The 16360-nt window shown below is 42.7% G+C and overlaps 1 protein-coding gene across 4 annotated transcripts in view; it reads left to right on the plus strand.

The window, feature by feature from the left end:
* Positions 1–534: 534 nt before the first annotated feature.
* The window catches only part of LOC117532123 (C-myc promoter-binding protein-like), a 243039-nt gene continuing 227213 nt past the window's right edge, over positions 535–16360 (plus strand). For all 4 annotated transcript variants that reach the window (XM_034195403.1, XM_034195412.1, XM_034195420.1 and 1 more), the window contains exon 1: positions 535–787. The gene's annotated coding sequence lies outside the window, so the exon portion shown is untranslated. The remainder of the gene's footprint in view (positions 788–16360) is intronic.

The following is a 16360-nucleotide window of genomic DNA, read 5'->3' on the forward strand; positions in this document are numbered from 1 at the left end:
CAGACATGCACACACACACACAGACAGGCACACACACACAGAGACAGACAGGCACACACACACACACACACAGACAGGCACACAGACAGGCACACACACACAGAGACAGACAGGCACACACACACACACACACAGACAGGCACACACACAGGCACACACACACAGAGACAGACAGGCGCACACACACACACACACACACAGACAGGCACACACACACACACAGACAGACAGGCACAGACAGAAACAGACATGCACACACACACACACAGGCACACAGACAGGCACACACACACAGAGACAGACAGGCACACACACACACACACAGGCACACAGACAGGCACACACACACAGAGACAGACAGGCACACACACACACACACACACACAGGCACACAGACAGGCACACACACACAGAGACAGACAGGCACACACACACACAGGCACACACACACACACACAGGCACACACACAGACAGACAGGCACACACAGATAAACAAAGGCATAGACACAAATATAAACACAGAAGGCGAGAGAGAGAGAGAGAGAGAGAGAGAGAGAGAGAGAGACGGGGGGGCAGAGAGGGTTCCCATCACACCAAGATGGCGGCGGAGCCTCCAGCCGGCTCGGCGCTCCTACTGTCAGAATCCTGCGGGGCTCCGACAGCTAACTGACGGTTACAGACAGAGGAGGAAGCCCTGAGCTCGTGTCCGTGTCGAAGGCGCCGTGATGGAGCAGCAGCCTCCGTGTGTGAGTCTCCGTGAGGACTGAAGCAGCGTTCGAGCAGCCGGTAAGAACTGAACGGAGACTGAAGGATTTAACAGCCAACAGCTGCTGGGACGAGACACGCTGTCACTCTGCGTGTGTGTCCGTGTGCGTGTCGATGTCCAGCAGTCACTCTGAGCTGCTGTTTTAATCACACACGTGCCACAGGTTGTTTGACTCGGTGCTGCGGGGTTTTTCTGGCACGTGTCGTGCGTGACGTGCTGAGAAACGTTCCACGGACAGTCACACGTCATGTCAACATGATTCAAACATTTCAACTCCACGTGAAATCTTCATCTTCTAACTCAAAATTCCATTTATGTTCCTTCTAAAATGCAGGTCGTAGGTAAATGAATGAGTCCGACCTCCACACCATTTCACACAAAAAAATAGTAAACGTTAATCGCCTTGTGGCCTCATCACATTAAAAGTGCCTTTATAATGAGAACTGATTCACTACATTTCGTGAACTTTGATGTGACAGAGCAATTAAAAAATAACTTTTGTCTATGTGATATCCCATAGACGTGTCTGCCTCCTGCTGGATGGTTAGGGTCTTCTTCTTTGCTTTTCGGCTGTTCCCGTTAGGGGTCGCCACAGCAGATCAATCATTTCTATCTCACCCTGTCCTCTGTATCTTCCTCTGTCACACCAACCACCTGCATGTCCTCTCTCAGCACATCCATGAACCTCCTCTTTGGTCTCCCTCTTCTCTCCTGCCTGGTGGCTCCATCCTCAGCATCCTTCTCCCTATATATCCTGGGTCCCTCCTCTGCACATGTCCAAACCATCTCAGTCTCACCTCTCTGACTTTGTCTCCAAACGTCCCACCTGAGTTGTCCCTCTGATATGTTCATTCCTAATCTTGTCCATTCTTGTCACTCCCAAAGAGAATCTCAACATCTTCAGCTCTGCCACCTCCAGCTCTGCCTTTTGTCTTTTTGTTAGTACCACCGTCTCTAAACCATACAACATAGCTGGTCTCACTACTGTTTTGTAAACTTTCCCCTTCACACTTGCTGATATTCTTCGGTCACAAATCACTCCTGCCACCTTTCTCCACCCACTCCACCCTGCCTGCACTCTCTTCTTCACCTCTCTACCACACTCTCCATTACTTTGAACAGTTGACCCCAAATATTTAAACTCATCTACTTTCATCACTTCTACTCCTTGTAACTGCACTATTCCACTGGGCTCCCTCTCATTCACACACATGTACTGTCTTGCTTCTACTGACTTTCATTCCCCTTCTCTCCAAAGCATATCTTCACTTCTCCAGACTAGACTCAACTTGCTCTCTACTCTCACTACAGATCACAATTGCATCTGCAAACATCATAGTCCATGGGGACTCCTGTCTGATCTCATCCGTCAACCTGTCAATCACCACTGCAAACAAGAAAGGACTCAGAGCTGATCCTTGGTGTAATCCCACCTCCACCTTGAATGAGTCTGTCATTCCGACTGCGCATCTCACCGCTGTCACACTATTCTTGTACATGTCCTGCACTACCCTAAAATACTTCTCTGCCACTCCAGACTTCCTCATACAATACCACAACTCTTCTCTTGGCACCATATCATAAGCTTTTTCTAAGTCCACAAACACACAATGTAACTCTTTCTGTCCTTCTCTGTACTTTTCCAACAGTATTCTCAGAGCAAACATTGCATCTGTAGTGCTCTTTCTCGGCATGAAACCATATTGCTGCTCACAGATCTTCACCTGTTTTCTAAGCCTAGCTTCTACTACTCTTTCCCATAACTTCATGCTGTGGCTGATCAGCTTTATGCCTCTGTAGTTACTGCAGCTCTGCACATCACCCTTGTTCTTGAAAATAGGAACCAGCACACTTCTTCTCCACTCCTCAGGCATCCTCTCACTTTCCAAGATTTTATTAAACAATCTGGTTAGAAACTCTACTGCCATCTCTCCTAGACATTTCCATGCCTCCACTGGAATGTCATCTGGACCAACTGCCTTTCCACTCTTCATCCTCTTCATAGCAGCCCTCACTTCCTTGCTAATCTCTTGTACTTCCTGATTTACTCTCACCACATCATCCAGCCTTTTCTCTCGCTCATTTTCTTTATTCATCAGCTCTTCAAAATATTCCCTCCACCTTCTCAGCACACACTCCTCACTTGTCAGCACATTACCATGTGCATCTTTTACCACCCTAACCTGCTGCACATCCTTTCCAGCTCTGTCCCTTTGTCTGGCCAATCGGTACAAGTCCTTTTCTCCTTCCTTACTATTCAACTTCTTGTACAGCTCACAATATGCCTTTTCCTTTGCTTTTGCCACTTCTCTTTTCGCCTTAGGCCACATCTCCTTGTACTCCTGTCTACTTTCTTCATCTCTCCGACTATCCCAAAACCTTTTCACCAACCTCTTTCTCCTTATGCTTTCCTGGACCTCTTCATTCCACCACCAAGTCTCCTTGTCTTCCTTCCACTGTCCAGATGTCATACCCAGTATTGCCCTAGCTGTCTCCCTCACCACATCTGCAGTACTTTTCCAGTTGTCCAAAATTGCTTCCCCTCCAACCAGTGCTTCTCTCACCTGCTCGCTAAATTTCACACAACAGTCTTCCTCCTTCAGCTTCCACCATCTGATCCTTTGTTGAGCTCTCACTCTCTTCTTCTTCTTTACCTCTAAAGTCATCCTACAAACAACCAACCATGTCACTGTCTAGTGACACTCTCTCCTGCTACCACCTTAGTCTGTGATTTCTTTTAGCTTGCATCTCCTATAAAGAATGTAGTCCACCTGTGTGCACCTTCCTCCACTCATGTTACCCTGTGCTCCTCCCTTTTCTTAAAGTAGGTATTCACCACAGCCATTTCCATCCTTTTTGCAAAATGAACTACCATCTGTTCTTCCCCATTCCTATCCTTGATACCATATCTACCCATTACTTCCTCATCACCTCTGTTCCCTTCACCAACATGCCCATTGAAGTCTGCTCCTATCACCACTCTTTCATCCTTGGGCACACTTTCCACCACCTCATCTAACACTCCAGAAATCTTCTTTCTCCTTCATCTCAGTGGGGCATATGCACTGATGATATTCATCATCACCCCTTCAATTTCCAACTTCACACTCATCACCCTGTCAGACACTCGCTTAACCTCCAACACACTTTTAACATACTCTTCCTTTAAAATGACCCCAACACCATTTCTCTTCCTGTCCTCACCATGGTACAACAACTTGTACCCACCGCTGATGCTCCTGCTCTTACTTCCCTTCCACTTGGTCTCTTGCACACACAATATGTCTACCTTTCTCCTCTCCATCATATCAGCCAGCTCTCTCCCTTTACCAGTCATACTACCAACATTCAAAGTCCCCACTCTCATTTCCACCCTTCTAGTTTTCTTCTTCTCCCGCTGTTCGTGGCAACGTTTTCCTCCTCTTCTTCGTGGTACAATGGATTAATGATGGAATACTTGCAGCTGTGCTCGTCAGTCAGCGCGAGACATTTTCTGCAGTGAAATGTACTAAATCAGAGATGTAAATCCTCATTTTCTGATTCTTGGACAGTGGTTAAATGCCCAAACTAAAATAATATGTTTGTAAATCCATATAAGTCTGCAGAAAGTGTTTGGATTTAGTGGCAACAAAGCAAAACAGTGAGGAAGTTGGTCAAAAAAGGTACAGAGTGAATGGAGTCTCTGAGAGAGACAAACATTTTTTGCACAGAAATGTAAGAAATAAGAATTAAAGATATATTTTCTGACTGTTGTGCGTCACGTCCTTTCTAAAACTCAATGAACCCACTCATAGGTCTGTGCATCCACATGGAAAGGGCCTTCTATGAATGCAGCCAAACAGTCACTTCTTCATTCTCTCTCTGTGGCTCTGAACATAAGTGTGTGTCAGTTGAAATTCACTTATCTTTACTTGTCACTTCCAAACCCTGGGTCTGATCACCAGCGAGGCTCCTGCTGCTTGTTTGTGACTTCTTAAAATTAGTTTGAGGTTTTGGAAAAGCAGAGCCAATGAATACACAGATAAAGAGTCCATCCTCCAGAGGTTGTTAACAGGTGAACTCAAAAACAATAAATCCATCTGCATCAGACGCTCAAAGCGCTTTATAAATAAAGCCTCACATTCACCCCAATGTCAAGGTGCTGCCACACAAGGCACCCACTACACACCGCGAGCAATAGGGGATTAAAGACCTTGCCCAAGGGCCCTTAGTGATTTTCCAGTCAGGCTGGGATTTGAACCAAGGATCTTCTTGTCCTAAGCCCAACACCTTAACCACTAGACCAGGGGTGGCCAAGTTCGGTCCTCGAGAGCTACCTTCCTGACACACTTAGTTGTCTCCCTGCTCCAACACACTTGAATCCAATGAAAGACTCCTTAGCAGACTTTTAATGAGCCTTTCATTGGATTCAGGTGTGTTGGAGCAGGGAGACAACTAAGAGTGTCAGGAAGGTAGCTCTCGAGGACCGAACTTGGCCACCCCTGCACTAGACCATCACCTCCCCCCAATTGAAAAGGCAAAATAATGTGGTTAGACTGATGTTAAAATAGGGCAAACTTTAAGTCAAAGCAGCAGTTTTGTCTTGCTTATGTGCATCTCAAAAATTAGAATTTCATACATGCATATGTACATACATACCTCTTCAACCGCTTATCTAGGATCAGGTCGTGGGGGCAGCAGCTCCTGCAGGGGACCCCAGACTTCCCTTTCCCAGGCCACATAAACCACCTTTGACTGTGGGATCCTGCAGTGTTCCCAGGCCAGTAATCTCTCCACCTAGTTGTGGGTCTTCCCCGGGGTCTCCTCCCAGCTGGACGTACCTGGAATGACTGAGCTTCTCACCTTAACTCTAAGGAAAACACCAGCCACCCTCTTGAGGAAACCAATTTTGGCCACTTGTACCCGCAATCTAGTTCTTTTGGTCATGACCTAGCCCTCATGACCATAGGTGAGAGCAGGAACAAAGATTGACCAGTAGATTGAGAGCTTCGCCTTTTGGCTCAGCTCCCCTTTCGTCACACTAGTACGGTAGAGCAAATGCAACACCATACCTGCTGTGCCGATTCAAGACCTTCTTCCCTACCTGGAGTAGGCAATTCATCAGTTTCCTGCTGAGAACCATGGCCTCAGATTTAGAGGTGCAGTCGCTTGGCTGCAAACTGACCCAGTGACTGCTGGAGGTCACAGGCCAATGAACCAAACAGGACCACATCATCCTGCAAAAAGCAGTGATGAGAACCTGAGCCCACCAAACTGAAGACCCTCCTCCCCCTGACTATGCCTTGATATCCTACCCATGAATATCACATACAAGATTGGTGACAAGGCGAAGCCCTGGCAGATGCCAACCTCCACCTGAAATGAGTCAGACCTACTGCCGAGCACCCGAACACAGCTCTCGTTTTGTGAGTATAGGGATTGGATGACTCTGAAAAGGGACCCCCCCCCCCCCACTCCATACTCCTGCTGACCTCCCATAGTAGAATTTTGTGAAAAAATTAAATAGATTTTTAGTCATTTATTTTAGAAATTTTATCCATTCTAGACTCATTATATATAAACTGGCCAGGCTTTAAACTAAAATGTTTCAAGCTGGTGTTTAAAATTTTAATGTTGGTAAGTATGACATACAGCTCCAAAAATAGAGGGAATATTTCAAAATAGAATATTTCACAAGATTAGTCCAAAAAAGGGATTTATAGTATTGAAACATCTTGGTTGGAGCTTCTTTGAGCATCTTCATAAAGTTTGTCAGCAGATGGGAGCATGAAATGCTCTAAAATCTTCTTGTAGACAGCTGTGTTGACTTTGGACTTGATAAAACACAGTGGACCAACACCAGCAGATGACATGGCACCCCAAATCACTTCAAACAACTTGGATTCTGTGCCTCACCAGTCTTCCTCCCTCCAAACACTGGGACCTTGATTTCCAAATAAAATGCAAAATTTATTTTCATTTGAAAAACATTTGGACCAATGGGCAACGGTCCAGTTATTTTTCTGCTTATCCCAGGAAGGACACTTCTGCCAGTGAGTAATCTTCAAATTGCGCAATTGAAGGTATCAAATTAAGAATTTTACACTCATGTGAGGCAGTTTTTTTTTTTAATCGAGTTAAAAAAAAGACATTTCTTAAAATTGGTATTGAAACATTTTTATCGCTATTATATTTCACGTGATATGCAGAAAGAATTCTGACATTGTAAAATTCATGGCACACTGTGTGGATAAGGGACAGAGAGCTTGTTAATCCTTTTATAAGACATGATGTCACTGCAGTATTGGATTAGAAAAATAATAAAGACATGGCAATAATGGCAGGATGTCATCGTGATGACAGAATTATAGTTCTCGCCCGAGGACAAACCCAGCAGTCCTATTCCATCACTCAGTGTCATTTCACTGTCATCTCTTAACCTTTCTGGAAATCTGTAATGGAAACCCAGCTTTTGTCTCGAGTTAAGGAGTAGCTTGGCAATGGCAGAGTGACACTTGCAGGCTATTTCCTGGATGCACTGACTCTAGTCAGTCCTCAGTCTGTTCTTAGTGTTCTTAAGTCAGCTTTACTTGGCAATCTTCTCAAAGCTGTTGCAGTCATCCCTGTTGCTTGTGCGTCTTTTCCTACCACACTTTTCCCTTGCAGTCAACTTTTCATGTATATGCTTCCAGACATCACTCTGTCAATAGCCACCCTTTCAGCAATGACCTTTTGTGGCATACCCTCCTTGTGGAGGGTGTCAATGAGTGTCTTATCTACAACTGTCAAGTCACCAGTCTACCCCGTGATTGTGGTTGTGTACTGAACCAGACAGAGATTCATAGAATTTTTAGTGCACATGTGGCAGGTGTATGAGGCATTAGAGGCAGCTCCGATTTTACATGTATTGCATACGATTCCTGCTTCATGTGCAATTCGACCACATTCGTACTATGTGTGAAGGGGCCCTAAGCAATGACACTATGTCACTGCACCATCATGCAGATTGTCAAATTTAGTGTATCCCTTTCTCTTTTCCTTGGCAATTTTTTTTTCACATCTTTACAAGTTTCAGATCTTTCCCGGTGTCAGGATCTCAGCTCAGCACTCCCCTGACACCGGACCGTAAGCACAGGTGGCCGGTGTAATCCTCAGTCAGTCAGGCTGCACGTGAACGTGAGCACAGCCTGTGAAAAACTGGGCTCTGGAGTGCAGCTTTTCCACAAAATCCACACTGATAAATCCGCTCTGCACCCTGTTGATGAAAACTTGACTCAAGGTGCACGTAGAGGGCTGAGTCTATTGTCTATTGTCTTGCGGCCAGGGATGCAAAGCCGTGTCAAAATGTCAAATCGCCCGATCGTCGGCTGAATAAGGCACAGTCTATTCGCCTGACCATGGTTGGGCCAAAAGTCTTGATAATTTGCTGAAATGACAATGACATGTGGCTTTCTGCCCCCCCCAAAACTTGTAAAATTTAACAATTTAAGTTTTTTTTTTGTTTGTTTTTTCAGGTTGGTGGACTGGGTCTCTGCATGATTTTTTTTTATCCCTCTTCCTCTGCGATTCAGCAAATGCATTTCAGCTGGAGGTTGAACATGCAAGCTTCCTAGTCACTGTTTTTTTTTTTATTATTTTATTTAAGTTACCGTGTGTGTGAAGCAATATGTGGTACCAAAAAAAAAAAAAAATTTAAAAAGCAAAACACTCAGTGTGAGTCTGAGCAAAACACAGAAGACAGAGTGGACTTCTGCTGAGAGGATCTTCTTTCAGATACTGTTTGTCAGTGTGGCCGGGGATGGAGCTGTGACTCGCCCGGTGTGAGGGAGTGCTGAGCCCCTCACACCGGGCAGAGAGAGACAGCAACACTCCCCACATAAAGCGGAGAGCAGCCAGCGGACCAAACCATGTGTTTTTTAAAAATAAACACACTGCTTTGCTTTAAATACGCAGTAAGCTATTTCAGATAATCAGCGTGGACACTCAAAGTGAGCTGCCCTAAGTTATGCGTAACTTTATGGCTTAATATCTTAAACTAAGAAGTTAGGGAACCCCCCCCCCCCCCCCCATTAGGGATGGGTATTGATAAGATTTTATCTATACCATTATCGATCCAATTCCTTATCGATTCCTCTTGTGAATTTTTTGTGTACTAAAAGTAGGCTTTACAGGTTTTCTGTGTCAGCGGGTCAAAGAGCTTTTTCTTATGCTGCGTTTACACATAACGACGACAAGTCACGAATGCCACGAAGTACACATTCTTGGCCGCTGATCACGAATGTGATGATTTGGGGCAGAGGCGTCAGGTGTCCTCAGGAACTGTTGCAAACTGTTACCACGCGTTACGATTAATGGCACATGTTGCTGGAGAATTATCAGGAACCATTATGCACGGTCAAGAATAATGTTCCACATTGTTGCGCGCTATTGCGCGTAACAGCGCATCGTTAAGTTCTGTCATGTTGTGAACGAGGTGAATTGTCTCCACACACACACCCATATTCATCCAACCGTTGCTAACAGTTCAGATCGCTCCAGTTTTTCAGAAGAACTTTGTGACTGCATGCGTAGTTGGGCTCTTTGCCATGGAGTGGCGCAGAGAGGAGGCGGAGGAGGAGGACAGAGCCAGATGTGTGGCTTCATGCAGCTTTCGTCTCGCGCGTTTTCCCAAACATCAGGCACATGCAGCAGGTGGAACACCTGCAGGAGCGTGCTGAGGAGCACTGAAATGAGACGTTTAGCCGACTTGGTGTCAGCAATCAAACTGAATGCAGTGCAGCAGGGTTTAATTGTGCGCACACTTCTTCCTCCGCCGGACTGGAGGACGTGCAGAGATGTCTGGCTCCACGTGAGTCTCCTCTCGCTCCTCTGGCTCAGACTCATTCTCCCGCTCATTGGTTACAACAGCAGGTGGAACACCTGCAGAAGCATCCTGAGGAGCTTCAGTAGGAACTGTGGAACGGCTGACTTTGCATCACTGTTCCTCTTCGGCATACTGCATCAAACTGAACACTATGGAGCCGAGTTTAATTGTGCGCACGTGACAGAAAACTGATTTGTCGTGGCGCGCAGTGAAATGTGACGCCGAGTTACAAGTCGTGTCAAAATTTGACAGTTTCTGTGTCACTTCGTAATAACGCGTGACCGTCTGAGCTCCAAGAACCATCACAGGAACCACTATGAACGCTGTTACGTTCTGTTAAGGATCACTACTCATCAAGACGGCTCAATACGCTCAGTTGCGACCTCCACGACGTGAGACGAAATGAGGCTGGTGTGTGACATTCGTGGAAGATTTTTTGACAGCCAAAAACATGCTCCACAAATATCAAGAATATCACGCACCAACAGGCACTGTTAAGAAACCTATTCAGATGCGTTAAGTCACGTTAAGAATGTCAGGAATGTGTCACGAATGACAGAAAAATGACATCTGTAATGCGTCTTGCTTATGTGTAAATGCACCATTATCGTGCACCCGCTCTGTGGAATGGTCTTCCTGCAGCCATGAGGCAGTCAGAGTCCGTGGACATTTTTAAGTCAAGACTTAAAGCCTATTTTTATTCTCTTTCTTATGAATAGTTTTTATTTTTTATCTGTTTTATTCTTTTACTTCTGTTTTTAATTATGTATTTGAATTTTTATTTATTTAAATTTTTATGTGAGGTGCCTTGAGATGGCTTTTGTCATGATTTGGCGCTTTATAAGCCGATTAATTGAAATTGAACAACATTTTATTGAGTCTTAAAGTAAATAAATATGAAATTGGTCACTTAAACTTTGGACATAATAAACTCTACATGGTGGATCCTTGATCTCTGAACATCTGAGCTGAGCTCTTAAAGCTGGCTGTGCTGCACGTCAGGATGTAATTCATAAAGAATGCAGGACATCTCATTTTGGGAGAAAAAAAAATTATTCCATTGTAGTTTCTTGTCTGTCTTACGTTTGTAAGCGGTGTAATTTTATTCAAAGCGGCAATTCGTTTTGAAGTTATTAATTCTGACTGGGCTCTGTCTCAGCAGAGAGCCGCGCAGCGTTTGGAGTTGTGCCAATGGGAAGGAGGACAATTCTCATTTCTTGACTGCAAGAAGTCCGAGTTAGTGACTTTAATCCACACAAAAGTGACTCACGATATTTTAATGGCTTTGAGAGGGTTAAGAAACTGACTTGCCATTTCTGAAGAGCAGCGAATCAAAGAACCATGAGCCAGTGAATCGAAGCATTGTTTCATTGGTTCACGCTTCAAAGTGGTGTTGCGCTGCAGAAACGGTTGATTACAGACCCGTAGAGGAATGATCATTTTCCCGACAAACACCCTCAAAAACAATGGCCGCTCTGAAGAACTGATAAGGGAATCGTTAAGCAAAAAGGCTATTGACATCGGTGGATCGAATCATTTCTTAACAATACTCAAAAAGAACCGGTTCTCGATACCCAACCCTACCCCCCATGCAGTTGTCATGGAGGTGAAGAGACTAAAACTGTTTTTTTATTTTGCTTTTTTTGTACCAGTTTTCTGCTATAAAGTTGGACATTTTAACGTGGGACCCTGCTAGCCTTTGGAGTCAGTCTCAATCAACCTGAGACCATTGAAGTTTACCGCTTGGAAGTAACCTACGCTGGACTGGCACCCATTGTAGACTGTCATCTGCTTCATGCTACGGAATCCAAAGATAAGCACTGATGTCGCCGACCGAACGGTCCCCCCTAAAAATTAGTCCGCCTTTGCATCTGCGCATGCGTCATTAGCGGCGGTTCACGGATTAAAACCTCATTTCTGCTTCAAACTGCACTCCAGTCATCATCTGTCTCAGTGACAGATATCTGAAGCTTTTGTACAACAGTCAGTTTCACATAAATTCAGCATTATTTCATTATAAAAGGCGGTGTTCTGTTGAGATGAGGTGCGTGGCACCTCATCTGGACAGATAAGTCTGTCCAGATGAGGTGCAGCGTCGAGATGAGGTGCCTTGCGTAACTGCACATGTGTGCACTGAAAAAATTACTTGACGAAGTTCGCTTATTTTGATGGGCAAGTAAATGCATAAATTGTTCATCCGAACGTAGTAATGTATAAAATCTACTCACTATAAAACAAAGTATTTTTAACCTGGAGTTAGCTTATTTTGACAGGCAAAATATACATATACATACATTTATGCTCCTAACGTAAAATACAGAAAATGTTTTACTTACTAGGCTATAAATACACTGAATACAATTAATAAAAAAAACTTTGACGGAAAAAACAACAACAAAAACAAACAAAATGCGCATGCGCAGTTGCATGTCGTGCGAGTTACATCATCTCCACATGTGCAGTTGCACGAGGCACCTCATCGACGGGTGACGCCTTCAAGTCCGGGGTAGCGCGACGCACCTCATCTCGACGTTCACCTCATCTCAATGGGACACCGGTGGAAGTGATCAGAATGCCACGGCTAAATGAACTGTTAGCTAATGCATTCACTGCGCGTTGGTCATTTCAAGGCATTGCGGAATTTCGCAGAGTTTTTTCTTAAAACGGCCTCGTTTCTGCTTAAAACTGACTTTGAATGATTTATGAGGTTTTACCTTTATCATCTGATAGTTAATAATCACATTAATCCATTTGATTGCTTTGGGTGAAGAGACTGCATCTCAGACATGCTGCTGTGATCCGAAATGACGCCTGCGCAGATGCAAAAGGCAGACCGATTGTTAGGGGTGGACCGTTCGGTCTGTGACACCAGCACCAATGGGCCTTGCGGCCTATATAGGACTTACTCTTATTTGGCTCACAATATGCTAAACCATTATATTACACCAGAGGTACTTCATGAATATGTTTATTAAATATGGATTGTTGAATAGAAATGTTTGTTATTGTTAACACTAATGTAACTAATGTATATATAGTATGCATAATTTGAGTGTATTTTGTTTCTCATAAAATAAAGAAAAATTGAAAAGAAGTTTGGAAAATCCACTTTTTTTCATCACATTATAACACGATTGGACCTCACTTTTTCAACCAGGTCATATTTTTTTCAAACCAACCTCAATTCAATTGCATTGTGCGTTAGTCAATAGAAAACCCATGAAATGAAAAATTAAAAGTAAATAAAAGGCCCTTGAGTAAATTTTAAGTACAAAAAAATTAAATTGAAAATGACCCTTGCAGATGTTATGCCATCTGTCAAAACCAAGTGGGAGATATAGATGGTTAAACGTCGCATAAACTATAACATTTACACTTGGATGGGCATTCTACTTTGAAATATGTATTCTCAGATATACATCGTCAATTTGTATAAAAGGTACGTGTATTAAGAAATTATAACAAGTTGAAAACAACCTGAGAATTGTCCGTCAAAAATAACATCCGCAAGGGTCCATACTCTTATTAATTTCACTTTTCCATAATGGAAAAGTGAAATTTTTAAAGTTAATAGTTAATGAGTTATCTTGAGCTTTGTGGTTTATGAAAGAAATATATGTGTACTACAATTTCAAACTAGTTTGCAATTAAAAACATGTAACTTGAAAAAATTGACCTTTGTGTTACACTTTCATAACAGTTTAGCATATTGTGAGCCATTTACATCACTCCAGGAACATTAAATACACAACTTAATTGTCTATGTCTGACACCCCACCCCACCCCAGTTGATAGTCTCCTTTGAAGTCATGTTTTTGAGAAAGGTGATGATCGTGATATTTGATAGTCACTATGAAAACAATTAAAAAAAAAAAAAAACTTCTCGAGTGCTGTGGTGAAGAAGAATGGTTACTCGTGTGAAGGGCCTTGAGGCAGCTTTATTGTGATTTGGAGCCATCTAAAATTAAATAAATTGAAATTGACTGGTTCTATTCTCAACATTTTTCTGTATCAGCCTGATTGAAGCATGTCTTGTGTTCTTGTATTTGGAAATAAAAGTAACCTGCTTTATTGCTGATCTCACCACACTACCGCGTTGGAATGTGGTTAAATAAAATATTGGCAGCTCTCCTTCCAAAATTTGAAGCTGGAAGGTTTATATTTATACAGACAAAATATTTTGTGGCTGATTAATGAGAGTATAGATATGAAAAAGCGGAATTTGGTACAAATAAAGCAAAGAAACTAAAACATGGATGCCAGGGAATAACAAATTACAATAATCAATATTCTGTGAATCCTAATGAAATTACAACAGGTCTGAGATACACTGTTTGGGAGGTCCAGTTCAAATATGATGAAAATCTCATTAATTTGGTTTAAGGTTGCGTGGGCATAATAAAGTGTGACAGACAGACAGTAACTTCTTGGATTACAGCCAGTTATATCTGGATATGTTGGTGGATTCATACGCTGCAGTAAAGGACCAGAAAAACACGTCAGTTAAGTTTTCCCTGAACTGATTATGGCTAAAAGTTTTTGTTGGTGTTGTAGTTTTTTAGTGTTTTCAATTATTAGTGCGGCTAAATGTAAAACTCGTTTTTAGGTTTTTGTGTCAGCAGGAAATGTCATGTGTATGCTGACAGAAAATGTGGTGAAAATAAAACTGTAAAGAGAAGCTTTTGTAGTTTTGTATGCAGAGGAACTGAGAGAAGGATTAAATGTTCCCTGGGAAAAAAAAAAAATCCACAAACACTCATTAGCTGTAAGCTCAGTGTTGTCTGCTGGGAAATAGATGGGATATCGCCTCAGCTGATTGTTGGCATCTGGTGTTGGAGAATATGATTTTGGGTGTTTGGTGCTGATCTCATCCTCTGAAATGTGAATCTTCGCTTCCAGCCAAGTCATCTGTGAGAAAACAAAAACACATTTCCTCATGGTTGTGTTACTTGTGCTTTTTGTCTCTGGGAAATTCTGCAACAGTCTGAAATATGCAAACCAGATGAATATATTTTTGCTCCAGTTAAGGTAATGGAAATATTTTAAGAATTTAATAGCCGTTTAAATAATAGGATGAACAGAAACCTGATGATCATAAGGAAATGTGCATAAATGACATCATGGATACATCTACAGTAGCATACCTGTTAACAAACAGAGTAACATGGGTATGTCACTGTAGTCATCTTCCCAGCACCCACTGTATTCAAGTTCACTTTATTCTCTGCCAACGAAGTTGGGTGGAGGTTGTTTTTTCACCCCACAACCCACAATTTTTCATATATCGTTATAAAGTTATTTTACAGGGGGTTTGGAACCTGATAGGCAAGAACTGATTAAATTTTCAAGGTCAAAGGTCAAAGTCAGGAAAAATATTGGAAAATAGGAAAAATCCCAATATTTAGCATTGAACGAATTTTCAAAATTTTCAAAAAAGATCAGATTTCTTTCATTCAATTTATTTAATTTATATAGTGCCAAATCACAACAAAGTTGCCTCAAGGCATTTCACACAAGTAAGGTCTAACCTTACCAACCCCAGATTTTGTGGCCATTTAAATTTAACATTGAAAGCCCAGTTTAATGTATATTTCACATTATATCTTAGTCAAACGTGCCCAAATCCCTCTCATATTACAAAGTGAGGTGCAGACTGGCACTCACTATCACCTGACGAAGTTTGATCCGCATTGTGGATTTTCTGAGCATTTGAATTTAATATTGAAAAGCCCATTTGGTGTACATTTGTCATTACAGCTCAATCAAAAGTGCCTCAGTCACTCTCATTTTTCTGTTATGGATTTACCTACACCATCAAAGTTGGATGGAGGTTCAACTTTTATGCCTGTTTGTCTGTCTTCCAGTTACCAGTCAGAAACCAAGTGCCAAAAACCAGTGCCAGATTGTGCATAGCAGAGATAATCAGTGTTCTGTGAAAATTATCTGAAAAAGAATTCAGAAATTGAAAAAGTTGGGGGAAAAAAAAAACCCGACAACACTTCCAAAAAACATTGATTCAAGTGCATGAACTAAGTCTATACTACTGACATTTGCTCACATCTAATTTAGCTTGTGAAAAGCCACTTCTAACAGGACTTTGATCTTGAAAAGTTTTTCCAAGGTCAAAATTTGTGGAATTGAAACCTAATGTTAGTGGAGGTTTGTGCTCTACAAGTGCAATGCTCTAGTTTTGCTTTGGTTTACCAGCCAATCAATCAATCAATCAATTTTATTTATATAGCGCGAAATCACAACAAACAGTTGCCCCAAGGTGCTTTATATTGTAAGGCAAGGCCATACAATAATTACGTAAAAACCCCAACGGTCAAAACGACCCCCTGTGAGCAAGCACTTGGCGACAGTGGGAAGGAAAAACTCCCTTTTAACACGAAGAAACCTCCAGCAGAACCAGGCTCAGGGAGGGGCAGTCTTCTGCTGGGACTGGTTGGGGCTGAGGGAGAGAACCAAAAAAAGACATGCTGTGGAGGGGAGCAGAGATCAATCACTAATGATTAAATGCAGAGTGGTGCATACAGAGCAAAAAGAGAAAGAAACACTCAGTGCATCATGGGAACCCCCCCGCAGTCTAAGTCTATAGCAGCATAACTAAGGGATGGTTCAGGGTCACCTGATCCAGCCCTAACTATAAGCTTTAGCAAAAAGGAAAGTTTTAAGCCTAATCTTAAAAGTAGAGAGGGTGTCTGTCTCCCTGATCTGAATTGGGAGCTGGTTCCACAGGAGAGGAGCCTGA

This window comes from Thalassophryne amazonica, chromosome 2 (assembly GCF_902500255.1).
Source record: "Thalassophryne amazonica chromosome 2, fThaAma1.1, whole genome shotgun sequence".
Lineage (NCBI taxonomy): Eukaryota > Metazoa > Chordata > Actinopteri > Batrachoidiformes > Batrachoididae > Thalassophryne > Thalassophryne amazonica.